The 13,011-nt window shown below is 43.1% G+C and overlaps 1 protein-coding gene across 2 annotated transcripts in view; it reads left to right on the forward strand.

Annotated features, from left to right (window-relative positions):
- The first annotated feature begins 1,251 nt into the window (after nucleotides 1-1,251).
- klf12b (Kruppel like factor 12b) overlaps nucleotides 1,252-13,011 on the forward strand; it is a 39,430-nt gene continuing 27,670 nt past the window's right edge. The window contains exon 1 of one of the 2 annotated variants that reach the window (XM_008282066.1): nucleotides 1,252-1,395. The gene's annotated coding sequence lies outside the window, so the exon portion shown is untranslated. Of the gene's footprint in view, nucleotides 1,396-1,575; nucleotides 1,688-13,011 lie in introns of those variants that run through there. The other variant, XM_008282059.1, reaches the window with a different exon arrangement.

The following is a 13,011-nucleotide window of genomic DNA, read 5'->3' on the forward strand; positions in this document are numbered from 1 at the left end:
AGGCAGGAATGTGGCATTTTATTGAGAGCTGAAGCTATATTTGTAAAGAGATGAAGCAAATAGCATTGCAATAGCTGTACATACAAACAGTGCATGTAAACATCTGGTGAGAATTTATGAATCCAGCAAGCTGAAGTGGAGAAACTAGTTCATTAACTGATAAACAGAACAATGATCTGCAGCAACCTGGACAATCAATTGTTTCTTTGGGTCATTTTCTTGAGCAGAAATGCCAACGATTCACCTTCTCAGAAATTAATATATTCTGTTTTACTTTAAAGACTTATCAATTAGACAAAACTAGAAATATAGATGCATAAGCTTGAATAAATTATTCATCCAAAGTTCTGAGAATATTTGAAAAATGCACTATATCAGTGAATTGGGCTAAATAAATAAATAAATAAATCAAAATAAATGCATCAATTAATGCAGTTCTAAAAAAATAACAAGCTGGTTTCTTTCATAATATATGTCCATATATTGATAAGTATGATTTCTTATATTTCAAGTAAAGGTGTGTTTATATCTGTGATTCTTCTCAATACAATGTGCAAATAAATTATTAGACTATTAGCCTCATAAATAAAAGATACATATTTTTAAATTGAATCATTTTTCATCTACTAAACTAAATAAAAGCAATATTTTTAAAGATATTTTAACAGTCATAGTTGATCTGTCAATTATCTCTTATTGACTAATTATCTGATGCAAATCAGAAAACTGTGAAACTGCTCATGTGAATTCAATAAACTGCTTTCTTCATTCGACCAGAAATCCAAATATATCCAGGTCACTGCAGGGAAAGAAAAGAATCCTGTTATTTGTAATGCTGGAACCATCACAGAAGCATTTTTCTGGCATTAAAATGACTTAAAACGTTCATTATTTATGAGAATGGCTGCCAGGTGATTTTAATATCCTCTAATCAGTTCATCAAATAGTCTTTTCAGCGTTAATAATTGTATATGATAGTTTTTTTTTAATTAAAATATATTTAATAATAATCTATATAAGTTTATTTTACTACACGTGCAACAGCAATAAAATATGTATATATCTTTTTTTTTTTTTTCAAGAAATGAAATGGATCGTAAATCAAACTAAGTTGAAATGAGCCACAGCTTCCTCCGGTTCTCCGTCCCCTTTAAACGGGGAGGTGCTCCGGTGCTCACCCCCAACCCTGGGGCTCTCCGCGGCGCTCCGGGAGGCGGGGAACGGGAGAGAAGAGAGTCCGGGCTGGTTGAGAACGGACGCGTCGGAAACCTCCCCGGAGGGGCCCCATGTAATTCGATGCACGCTGTTAAAGCTTAGAGTATATTGTCTTCCCTTTTGCTTATGAAGCCTCCACCCACCGGCCCACCCTACATTTAGCGGATCATGTGACTCGGGGTAAGTCATTTGCAAGTACAACAGTTCTCTGTGCGCTCCCATTCATTTCCTGAGAACTGCCTGAGCCGAGCAGCTGAGAGGCAGAAGGGGAGGGAGCCGCTCACTCACTCACTCACTCACTCACACACACTCACACTCACATTATCACACACACTCACACACACATATACACATACAGGCAGAGTGAGAGGAGAGAAGAGGAGAGGAGAGGGAGAGGAGGAGACGAGACAGAGAGGACTGTAGAAAAGGAAAACAGTCTCCTAGTCTCCACGGCTCTGCAGCTTCTGACAAGGTCTGTGCGTTTTTCTTGTCCTGTTCCTCTTGCTGGCTGCTGCTGGCTGCTGCTGCTGCTGTGTGCTTCATTTGTCACGTTGCTGGGGGTTTGTGCTTGTGTTCAGTGCGTTTTCGTTCAGCTGTCATTGCTCTGTCAAAGCAAGATGACAACTCAGATCACCTATGGCATTGTGTTTGGTGTCTGTCAGTGGAGAGGAGGGGAGGTGGAGGTGGTGGTGGTGGTGGTGCGGGGAAACAAGAGACCCTGCATGGTGCCGACTGGACATGTAACACTCTATTCTCAATGTAGATTCATAAGCTGTCAAAAACAAACAAAAAAAAAGTGATTATACTCTTGAATGACTGAGCAGCATCTGGACTTTTAGTGTTTTCAAATCTGTCATCTCTCACCAAGTCCAAACTTCAAAACATATCAGCTGAGCGGCAGAGGTGCTGCTGTGGAATCATACTTGACTAAATGTCTTGGTGGAGGATATGAGAGGCACTGCGAAAACTCTCTCTGCACTTCTTAGTGAGGGGGAAGAGAAGAGAAAAAAAAAGGAAAAAAAGTTTGCTGCTTGTCAAGAGTTTCGTGCATGTCTTGAGAGAGTTGTGTGTTTGTGTGTGGGTGTGCGTTTGTGTGTGTGATGGGCTTGTTTTGTAGCCTAATGTAGCAGTGTGGAGACAGAGGCTGTTAGCAACGGGTTAAACATTAGGAGGCTCGGGTAGCGGAGGAAGGACACTGGGGTGTGTGTGTGTGTGCGTGTGTGTGTGTGTGTGTGGGAGTGTTGCAGGGGTGGTGTCTTGGATGTCATCGGCAGCGCTCTCACTTCCAGGGTAATAGTCATTGGTATTGATGGGTGGCTGTCACAGAGGCAGAGAGCCACCAGGCTGGGGGAGAGTGGCCGGGGGCTGGCCCTTGGCTGTTATTTTCAATTACAGGGGACCAGGGCTGAGCTGACAGCAAAGGCATTTGTACATCCAGCGAAGAGGGAGGGGGGGTGAGGAGGAGGAGGAGGCGGGTGAGTGTGTGGAGAGGGTGGGTGGGGGGGAGGGAAGAGAGCGAGAGAAAGGTGGGAGGTGGGGAGTGAGGGGGGTGGGATGAGACTCTCTTGCTCCTGGGTTTGATGTGGAAACTAAGCAGTGACCTCTGTGACTTTACCCTGGCGGTGTGGAGGGGCCCTGCCTCGCCTTTAACTGTGTGTCAGCCAGAGGGTGTTTGGTCGTGTTTAAGTGAGGTCTCATTCACCCATAAATAGTAAATATATACAGTATACGAGGAGGAGGAGGAGGAGGAGGAAGAGGAGGGGGTTTACGCGCAGTGTGTGTGCGGACGAGACCCCCTGCAGCTCGCGGATGTTCAGGGAGGGAGATTAGTGCCCATTTAAAGTCTCGCTCTCACTTAAATCCATTTACAAAAGGGGTCTTCTGCCTGTGCATGAATGATATTATCACACACGTAGAGCCGACTCTCCACGTATTAACAGTGAAGAGGAATTATACCGGATCTCTTGCAATATTTACACTGACCAAAATCAGAGAAGGTGGTAAATAGTGTGACTGTGTTTTCGCTCAAACAATATTCATGACAAGATACAAAATAGTGCAAAAAAAAAAAATACTTGAATGTTAATTGCGGCATCATTGAACCCCTGTGTGAGGTCAAAGTGTCGTAGTCAGCGCTGGATAATGATAATGAATAATCACTGGGATTGAGAGCATCACTGACAGCTCAGCAGTGATACAGAGTACGCTGTTTCCTCATTGAAAACGCATTAATAGAGGTAAAAAGGTAGAGGAACAATATTGTTTTTGTGTAAATTATCCCGGGGGCTGCTGCTGTTAACTTTATTAACAGTACTTGTGTAGTTTTTTTTTGGTGGCTTCGGTGCAACAGCTTGAACCAGTAACGAGCTACGTAACTGAAAATAGAATCACAAGTGTGAGAGATGCTTTTGAATGATGATGCAATGTTGACTTAGAAAAAAAAAAAGTTAAACTACCTACTCAATAGCTCCAAATCTGTGAACTGTATGGAGCAAATCCATTTAAATCAGTACAATTATTCTCAGTTTCCCCCTTAAACTATCTTGTCACAATGCTTTCATAGTATGTAGACATTTTCAAATGTCAAGATTAGCCTCTTTAGCTAAAAAAAAGAGACTTTATCGCTTCGGTAATTTTAATATCGAATGAATGTTCTTGTTCACTGATGTCAACAAGTCCACCACTTAAAATGACAATACACTGCAACACATATCTGCACCAACTAATCTGACAACAATATCTCAGGGGCACTTTTGTTTGTCAGTACGCAACTGCTGTGATGCATTCTTGGTTAGGTTTTGGTACAGAAATGATTCGGTTAGATTTAGTGAAAGGTCATGCCTTGTGTCAATTCAGTGTACAATAATAACTACAAGGTTAAAGTTTCAGAACAACCACAGTCACAGTTAAAAGAAATCCGTGTTGATTTTCAGTAGGAAATGAAAACAAAATGCTTGTCTGCTGTGATAAAATCCAGCATTTTGTTGACCCATCCATCCACCCCAGCTGTCTCCCTTCACAGACCTGAGCTGCAAGGATTAATCGCTTAATCAATAAGTTCTCCAACATTGAATTCATTCCTATTTTGATTGTTGATTATTTGGCTTTAGATTTTTTTAAAGATGAAAATTGTCTAATTCCAGCTTCTTAAATTTGAATATTTTTTGTTTCTAAAAATAATAATAATAATAATAATAATCGTTAGTTGCAGCCTGACTACAGACTTTTTCACTCTATAATAACACTTCCTCCTCATTTGCCCTTGAAGGACCACAGGCTGAATTCTTATGAACAGTAGAAGGCTTTGTCACTTTTAAATGAACATTTGTTATTTTGGGGTATTTGCTGATGTGACTTATGCTGTTATTTTGCTGAACAATATGACACCTCTGGCTGTTTCCCCCACACACACACACAACCGCATTATGCTGCTGCCACTCTGATTCTTCCGTGGCTCAACCCCCACCTCAAGACACGGTCCAAGGGCTTATGATAGAGATCAGTACAGGTGGGGGAGACTCAATTAAAAAGCCAATCACCAACGGATAGACTCTATCTGTCCATCAACACAGCTCTGCCCAGGACACTTAATTGCTCTGCAGGATTCCCCCACTAAAGGCATCTTCTGTCAGCCACAGATCACAACGCACAAATTGGGGCCCGTGTTGACAGATTGAATCTTTCAGGAAGAAGTGCCGTGCTCTGGTTTGTTCATGCTAACAGCGTGTAGGCTCACATTCTCATTCAGGGAGATGAAATTCCCTGCATTACCCCTAATCAGCTGGGTTAACTGCTGCTGTATTGACTGACTGCTCATTGATCCAAGTGGGTGCTATGGAGTGTATCATCATTGATTGCAGATAGACTGCAGTGCACTGTATGGCTGGATTCATATGGGTCCCTAACTGTAAGCCAAGGCCAAAAAAAGGGGAGAAGGGAAAATTAGAGAGATGCTCACAATTACTCTGTGGGCTTGTTTTTATAGTCTTTTCTCTCGAGCTGTCAAACCAGGACATTCAACCACAGCAGACTGACCACGAAAGACACATTCTTACAATAGAGTAGCATGTCAAGATCATGTGCGAAACAGTCGGCAGTTGAAAAGCGGACTTTGTATATTGAAAGATTGCCACAAAAGCGGCTTATTTTGCTGTTGTTTCAGTCTGAATAGCAGTTGTGTTAAACTTGTTGTGGGTGAAAAAACAAAAACAAGGACATATTCATAATAATAGTGTTTGTAGGTGATGCTTGCGAGCTGAATTCCCTGTGTGCTGTTATTTCACCATACCAGAAGATGACAAAATGTTCTTTCTCTCCCCCCCTTTGCGTTTTCTCTTGTGGATTCAACCTTTGACCTGAGTGTCCAAGCCCACGTTTGTTTACCAAAATTGAGTTAAGGGTGTACATAGAGTGCTGGAGCATGTGTGTTTAGTGATGGAGTGGAAGAGAGAGAGAGAGAGGGGGGCCGAGAGAGCATGGAAAGTATTGTGCAACAGCCAGTGACTCTGAGGTTGATAGTGTAAATAGTGAAGAAAAAAAAAAACACAGAAAGACGTACAATGAGTGATTACAGCTTGTAAAACATCAGCGTGAGTATTTAGAATTTTTGCCGCATTGCTCTGCTAAATAAGAATATCATTAAAGCTGTAGAGCAACCAGGCTTTTTTCTTTTTGGATAGCAAGAAACACTCAACAAAAAAAAACTTACTGTCTGACCAGCGAATTGATCCAAGTTTTTTTTTTTTTTTTGAGTAATGACACCATCCCTAGAGTAGCACACTCAGTGCTTACTGGAAGTGACTCATTTAGCAGAGCTTGCCCCCAGACTCCGCTTTAATGTTGCTCAACGTGTTTCCATGGCCAGGGTGGAAAGGTATGTCAAGGGATGGCCTGTCTATCTGCGATGACGTTTCCTCTTTCAACCTAGTGTGTAATTTTTACTTTAGCCAAATATGGTTGGTTAACAGAAGGAAGGAAGCCAAGAAAAGAGGATGGAACAGCATTCAAAGTCAGCATTTTCACAGTGTTTTGGACCATTTCTGTGCAGTTTTTTTTTTTTTTCTACAGAAAGAGTTTCCCTTTACAGAATCTTTGGGGAGCTGCTTCTCTTTAGCCTCGCTGCAGATGGTTTCAGCAGACCTGCGTAAAGGATGCTGCACGGATCACTGTGAACTTTGTTTACCGTCGTACTGTAGGTCAACTGTTAGGAGGGGAAATTATGCAAACAGCATGTGGGATCCATTAAGGAGGCCTGTGGCATTCCACGCAGCTGGATTTAGGTCCATACTACGGACCCTAACTCGTCTCAATTAGCCACTGCAACCAGGTATCAACATGGCACAGCAACAACTCCAAAAAAGAGAGGAAAAATAATCGAAGTGAAGTAGATGAGTAATAGAGGTAAACACAGCTGCTGGCTTTTTATTGAGTGGAGTTGGAGAGCTGGGATGGGTCAAACCAAGGGGAAAAACTCGGTGAGCAGAAAATAACTGCGCACATTTGATGTAATAAGTGTCAGTGTGTTGGAATGTTTTGGTTGGTCCGTTATTGTCTATTTCCATGTGCTGCGTGTTGGGGTGGATTTGGTTGTGTCAGCACAAAGTAAGGTTAGATAGGGTTGGCTCTTCGTGATGCTGCACGAAGAAGGACTCGGCAAGGCTATTAAACATTAAGGAAAGAAGCTTGTGTGCCCGCGTATGCGCACGCCGCTGTTTGTATGACAAGAGATAGCAAGCGAGAAAAAAAGGGCAAAGAGAAGAAAAAACAAGTGTGTGTTTAAGTGTTTGAGCTGATATTATTTCTACGTGAGTTGTTTACAGTAGATACCGTAGATGAGTCAGTGTATCGGTGCCTCTGCATTCTTGCATTGTACAGTTATTGTAAAACATCTAGGTCGATCTTTGAGAGTGCATGTGAGTGCACAAGTGCCGTGATGCATTCAGAAGACGAGCCATTGTGAGTAGTATGTACACAGTGCATATGTTGGGGGGAAGGGGGGGATCGCATTCAGGCGTACTCGTCGGAACACAAGCACATGCACATATATCTGAGCCTGGGGGGATAAAAGCCAGTAGCCTACTCAAAGAATCCCCCATTAGGGCAGGAGTGTACTGTCATCCCTTGGGGAGAGAGGGGGGGGAGAAAGTATGTGGTTGGTGGTGGTAGTAGTAGTAGTGGTGGGAAGGATGCAGGTTATTGTGAGGATGCTAATCTAATGCATCCCACCTCCACATTAGGGCGGAGGATGAGAGCAGGGCTTCACTCTGACCCTCATTTTTAGTATGCAGAAAGCAGCTGTAACCTCAGCATGAGAGGAGCAATGACTAGATGCTGTGATTCAGCTGCTGGATATACCTTCACAACATGTTATCATGGGCTTTTTTTTTTCCTTTTACATTTCCCTTCTAGAAATTTTTGCAAGTTTTTCACTAAATTGCACCCATGATGCAACTCTGTCAGTCATGAGATGATCCCCAGCGTGGTCACCTCAACCGAGCACCTGTGAACTCAGAGTAAATAAGAGACTGGTACAGAGTCACTGCGTGCATTTTTTATTTATTTTTTTTGTAATTATTGATCCAGCAAAACCTCTTTATCTCTCTCTCGTGTGCAAACTTCAAGGTAAACATGCAAAAGAATATTTCAGTTTCTTTCTGAGCGGCTGTGCCAAGCGCTCCGCACGTTTATCCTGGTTTGCTCGGCTCCACCTCCCCCTCCTTTGGTACAAGTGAGGTTTTTGTGTCAGAGGCTATTTTAGATGCACAGCCACTGACCGTACTGCATTTACTGTGGCGAGTGACTCTCTGTGTGTGTGCGTATGTGTGTGTGTGTGTGTGTGTGTGTGTAGTGTTCCTGAGAGGTCACCGGATTATGTTGAAGCAAGAAGACCTCATAGTAAACGGGCTCTTTGGGAACTGTTCTGCGGCATCTGTTTGCGGTTTTCCTTAACGCCGATTTCAGTCCAGCCCTCCTGCTGAATATTTAACTGATTCTTTCCCGTAATTACATCAAAAATGATCTTCAATTGGACATAAATTGTCTAGAATGGTGTCACAAATTGCTTTGACTTCGAAGTCGGAGCTCACTTGAGTAATGCCACCTCACTTTAGAGCTGTCACGGTCACAGCTTGTTTAGCTGTTTCTCTGCTGCATTTGAGGCACATGATGCAAGAGGATGTCAGACTCTTCTGTTTACCTCTCTCTGGAGCACTGTGGAGGAGTGTGTGTGTATTTGTGCATGGTTTGTGTGTGCATACTGTAGGTGTATGTGGGTGGCTATTTGTGTTGAATGGGTATCCATATTCCTCTTTCATGGGCAGAGCTGCAATATTGAGAGAGAATTTATGTGCATGCGTGTGTCTGTCTCTGAATCTGAGATAAATATCGTTCATTGTGAGTGCACTCAGAGGTCACGAGGTTTGTGAGTGTGTGTGTGTGTGTGTGTGTGTGTGCGTGTGTGTGTTTGCGTGTTAGCCAGATTGTAGAACAGAGCCGGGGCTCAGGAAGTCAGCTTTATAAGAAGTGCATTTGACACACAGACGGAGACACAGACGAACCAGACAGCGACCAACTCTTCTTTTCGCTTTGAGTGTTTCCTCTCAGAATAAACAGCTTCTTCATTTCCCACAGTTTCACAAGACCTAGAAGGGACGGAGGTGGTGATGGTGGAGGTGGGGATCTTTCACAGTGACAAAGTCACAGAAAAAAAAAGAAGAAAAAATTCACAAAAGACTGATTGAAAACCATATATTTTAGAGGGCGGTGATGCTTTTTTTTTGGTAACATTTGACACACTTAACAAGAGACCCCAGAGACATACAGTACAGCATGTGGTTAAGGTATTGTCACTTGCATAACTTGTTTTGGTCTGTCATCTTCTTAGATGAAATTAATGTCTTTAAGCATGTGACAATGCCAGTTTGTCACATGTTTAGCTGTATAAGGCCACTGTTTGAGCTTTTAAAACTGTGCTTTTTTTTTTTGCGGTGACAAACCACCTCCGTTCATTTGTCGTACGTGGTTTCTGCACAGAAACATGCTCCTGCAAAGAATTTTTTACGTTTGTGTGTCTGTGTATACGTGTGTGCGAGTGAAGGCAGTGGACTTGAGCTGCATCCGGCGACCTCATCCCCCTCATCCTGACAGGATTACTGACACAGGATCCCCCTGCCCCTGGCAGAAATAGCAAGGACCCAAGGGCAATCCAACAGAATATGGGAACTTCCGTGGGCCTTGCTAGTGCTTGTGTTATTTGTGTGTGTGTGTGGAGATGTGTGTTGTGTGTGCGGTCTGTGTATTTACATGGGTATCAACTCTCTATAAATGGAGCTGGTTTCCTCTCAGGTGCTGAGCTCCCTGGCTCAGGCAAGAACAACACGAGTTCACTGCTCTCTCTCTCGCTCTCTTTCTCTCTCTCTCTCTCTCTCTCTCTTTCTCGCTCTCTCTCACTCTCTCTCTCTCTCTCACACACACTCAATCGTGTTTCCATCGCTTCAGAGGACATTGCATTGACTTACATTCATTTCACGGAAACTTCCCCAAACAAAGTCTCCACGTGATTTATGTTAAGGGGACTTGTTTTTCACCCCCAAACGGGAGGTGTGTATCCACAATGTGACTGCGTAAACAGATTTATGTGCTCACCGCATGAGTAATACAATTACACACACACATTATATCTTACTTATCTGACTTTGTTTTTCAGTTGTTGCTCCTGCTCTTAGAGAGAGTCCAGGTTGAAATGTATACTGTATGAAAAGGGACATTTTGCATTTCATATGTACAGGAACTTACATAATGAAGTCATTGTGTGGGGATAAAAAAAAAAAGTTCTGGCACACCACATTGTTCCACATCAGATACGGTATCAAACCCGATGAACTCGGGCTCCTTTAACCTTAACATTACAACAATTCGGCGTTGCACAAAATGCTCCGTTGGATTGCAAGATAGCTCAGTGTTATATGAAACTTTACAGTCAAATGCAATCATTCAGTGTGGCTCTTCTTCTTCTACACAGGGTCACAACTACGCATTAGTATGAGGTTTTTCTCGAAGCTGGGGCTCACCACAATGGAGGTTGACATGTATTCTGACACACGGATCGATGAAATCAATACTCATCCCTGCATTCAACCCGTGCAAATGGTTTCGGTGTCCAGTCTTTGGAGCTGTCTCTACACAGTATCTGGTTTTACTTTTTTCTTTTACATAGGTTTTTTTTAATGAGCATTTTGTCAATAATATCCTTCTCACAACAAGCCTCAAGAATGGTCGTTACAAGGCGTATTCATTAAGTGATGAGTCAGTATGAGAGAGAGTGTCAATGCCATATTTTGTTGCCGGACAGATTCAGTCCTCAGCTGCTCCCTTCGTGGTATAAATTAGCATGTGCTCGTCATATCAGCGAATTTCATTTCAAATTGACGAGACCTGATAAGTTCACCAAGGTTCGCTGTATGTTCCAGAGATGAAGTCATGCAACATATGATAAGTGTGTTCTGTCTATTTATAGCTGTGTTCCTAAATAGAGCTGTGTTTTTCCTCTGTGGAACTGATACATTCTCAGAGGAAATGGGTAGGGTGTTTTGAGGTAAAAAGCATCAGTTGAGTGCATTTTTTAAGGGGTTTTTCACCCTAAAGGGACCTTTTTTTTCTTCTTCTTTCCCTCCTCTCTTTATTTTAAGGGTAGCGCAATATGAGCTGCGGGTTTGATGCCATTGTACTTGTCGGCAGTTAGAGAAAAGTCCACGCTTTTATGAGCAGAGAGGTAGCAGCACTCCGCTCTCTTGAGCTCCGTTCAAAAATGTCCCAGAAACATCCAAAAAGACTTCGCTTCTTGCTGCAGTTGCCAAGGAAAATACGGCTTATGAAATGGAAATTCTGAGACCATTCACAGAGTGCCAGGAATGATTAAAAAAAAAAAAAGAAAAAAAAAAGACTATGTCCATGTCAGTACATCCAGGAGTTGAACTCTGACGGGGAAGCACGCATCCCCACCTTGCCCACACAGACGCATAACAAAACGGCATCAACAGTGTACCTGATAAACTGATTAAAGGGGAACTCCGCTAGTTTTACTCTTAAATGTCAGTGAACTCATCATGAGAACTCACCCTGTGAAAGCAATTGTTGTGTGCCCTCTGTGGCTCTGAAGGGAATTTTGTCACATGTGACAGCATTTGCCCTGATGATGTTTTTAGGTGTGTTATACAAATTTGTGACCAAAAGTCCCATGTTTTAAGTTTGGGATGTTGATTTAAAAGTTGTAAACATTGAGCAGGCAGGTAGGATATAACAAAAAATGCATTGATTGCATTATGGGAACTGTAAAGTGAGGACATCTCTGACTTTGGGGCTTTGATTTTGAGCGTTCCCTTCACCTCAAGTTCACCTTAGGTTTTGTGTTAACAGAGGAAGTAAAAACACACTGTGTGAGCTCAGGTCAGCCATATTTGGAGTTTCCATTTGCTCCTCTTATAGAGCACCTCCTCATTAAATCGTGGATGGAGAAAGAATGTTGCAGCACCAACTGAAAACTTGCATATAAGCTCTGAAACTAAAAAACTTTTTGTCAGTGGACGGTAATTCTCATGCTCTCATGCTTGGACAATGTATGTTTTCAGCAGGGCTAGTTTATTATTTATATGATAAACTTTGGCTTTGTAAGGGAGCACTGAGTGAGTTCAAGATTCAAGTCTTTAAAACCTTTAACCGAACCAAGCACCATTATTTGTCTGGGTGCTGTTACTCTGCTCTCAAGACCAGAATTAGGCCAACAAGATGAGGTCATGAGCAGACACAGCTTTAACATGAGGTTTAGATTGAAAAATCAGCTGTGATCCAGCTGGAGTTCTATTGTGTCTACACTGCGAGCAAACCAGACCAACATGGTTTTTAATAAATATATAGGAAAGCTTTACTTTCCAAGGACATGCAAAAGTGTCACTTGGCCAGTTGTCTTCGTTACCTTTCGAATGAGAGTGTCATAAATGTACTCAAGCTTTCGCTGCTTCTTTTAAGAAGTTCCTGAGCAAGTCGAAAACAGAGGAAGTGGAGTAGTGTGCTGGTGAGCGAGCAGTCGCAGGCTGGTTATCGGGCCAATGTGTCACATTGGGGTGTCCAGGGGCACCAAAGAGGGAAGTGAGCTGCAGCAGAGAGGCCAGCGACAGACAAAACACAGGAAATGCTCATCTCACATCACCTCCAGCTCTGTCCTTTTTAAAAAAATTTTTATGCATTTTGCACTTGTGGCACCATTTGTTTCTGATTTGCAACATTTTTAAATGTTTTCCTTGCTGCTTTCCTCTCTTGCTTCTTTTTTTTTTTTTTTTCTTTCTCCGCTCTCTTTGGTTAGAGGACCGGGTGGGAGGGGGTCTGTTGGCATTCTTGCACCGTGTGCTTTGCGCTCGACCGGGCCTTGGCTCAGGTCCATATCCCCTCTCTACCCTCTCTCGCTTCTTTAACTCCCGCCCCTCCTCCTCCCCCTCTAAACACCACCTCCCCCCCAACCCCTTCAACTCCCCTTGATTGCTTCCCTAACCACTGCTCTTGCCAGCAACTCTTCAACAAGCACTCCCCCCGCCCCCCCCTCCAACTCCTTTCGCTATCACCTTCCTTAATCCTTTCTCGCGTATCTCCCACAATGCATTGCGCCTTCTCCCTTCCTCTCCCCTTACCCCTTTTTCCACGGCTCTTCCGTCCGCAGCCCGTGGCAGCAGGTCCAGCCTCTGTGACACAGATGCACCCAGTTGCTCTGGGCGCTCGACATGGGAACAAAGCACTGGCGGGGCCCGT

The sequence above is a fragment of the Stegastes partitus genome, unplaced genomic scaffold (assembly GCF_000690725.1).
Source record: "Stegastes partitus isolate 25-593 unplaced genomic scaffold, Stegastes_partitus-1.0.2 Scaffold7, whole genome shotgun sequence".
Lineage (NCBI taxonomy): Eukaryota > Metazoa > Chordata > Actinopteri > Pomacentridae > Stegastes > Stegastes partitus.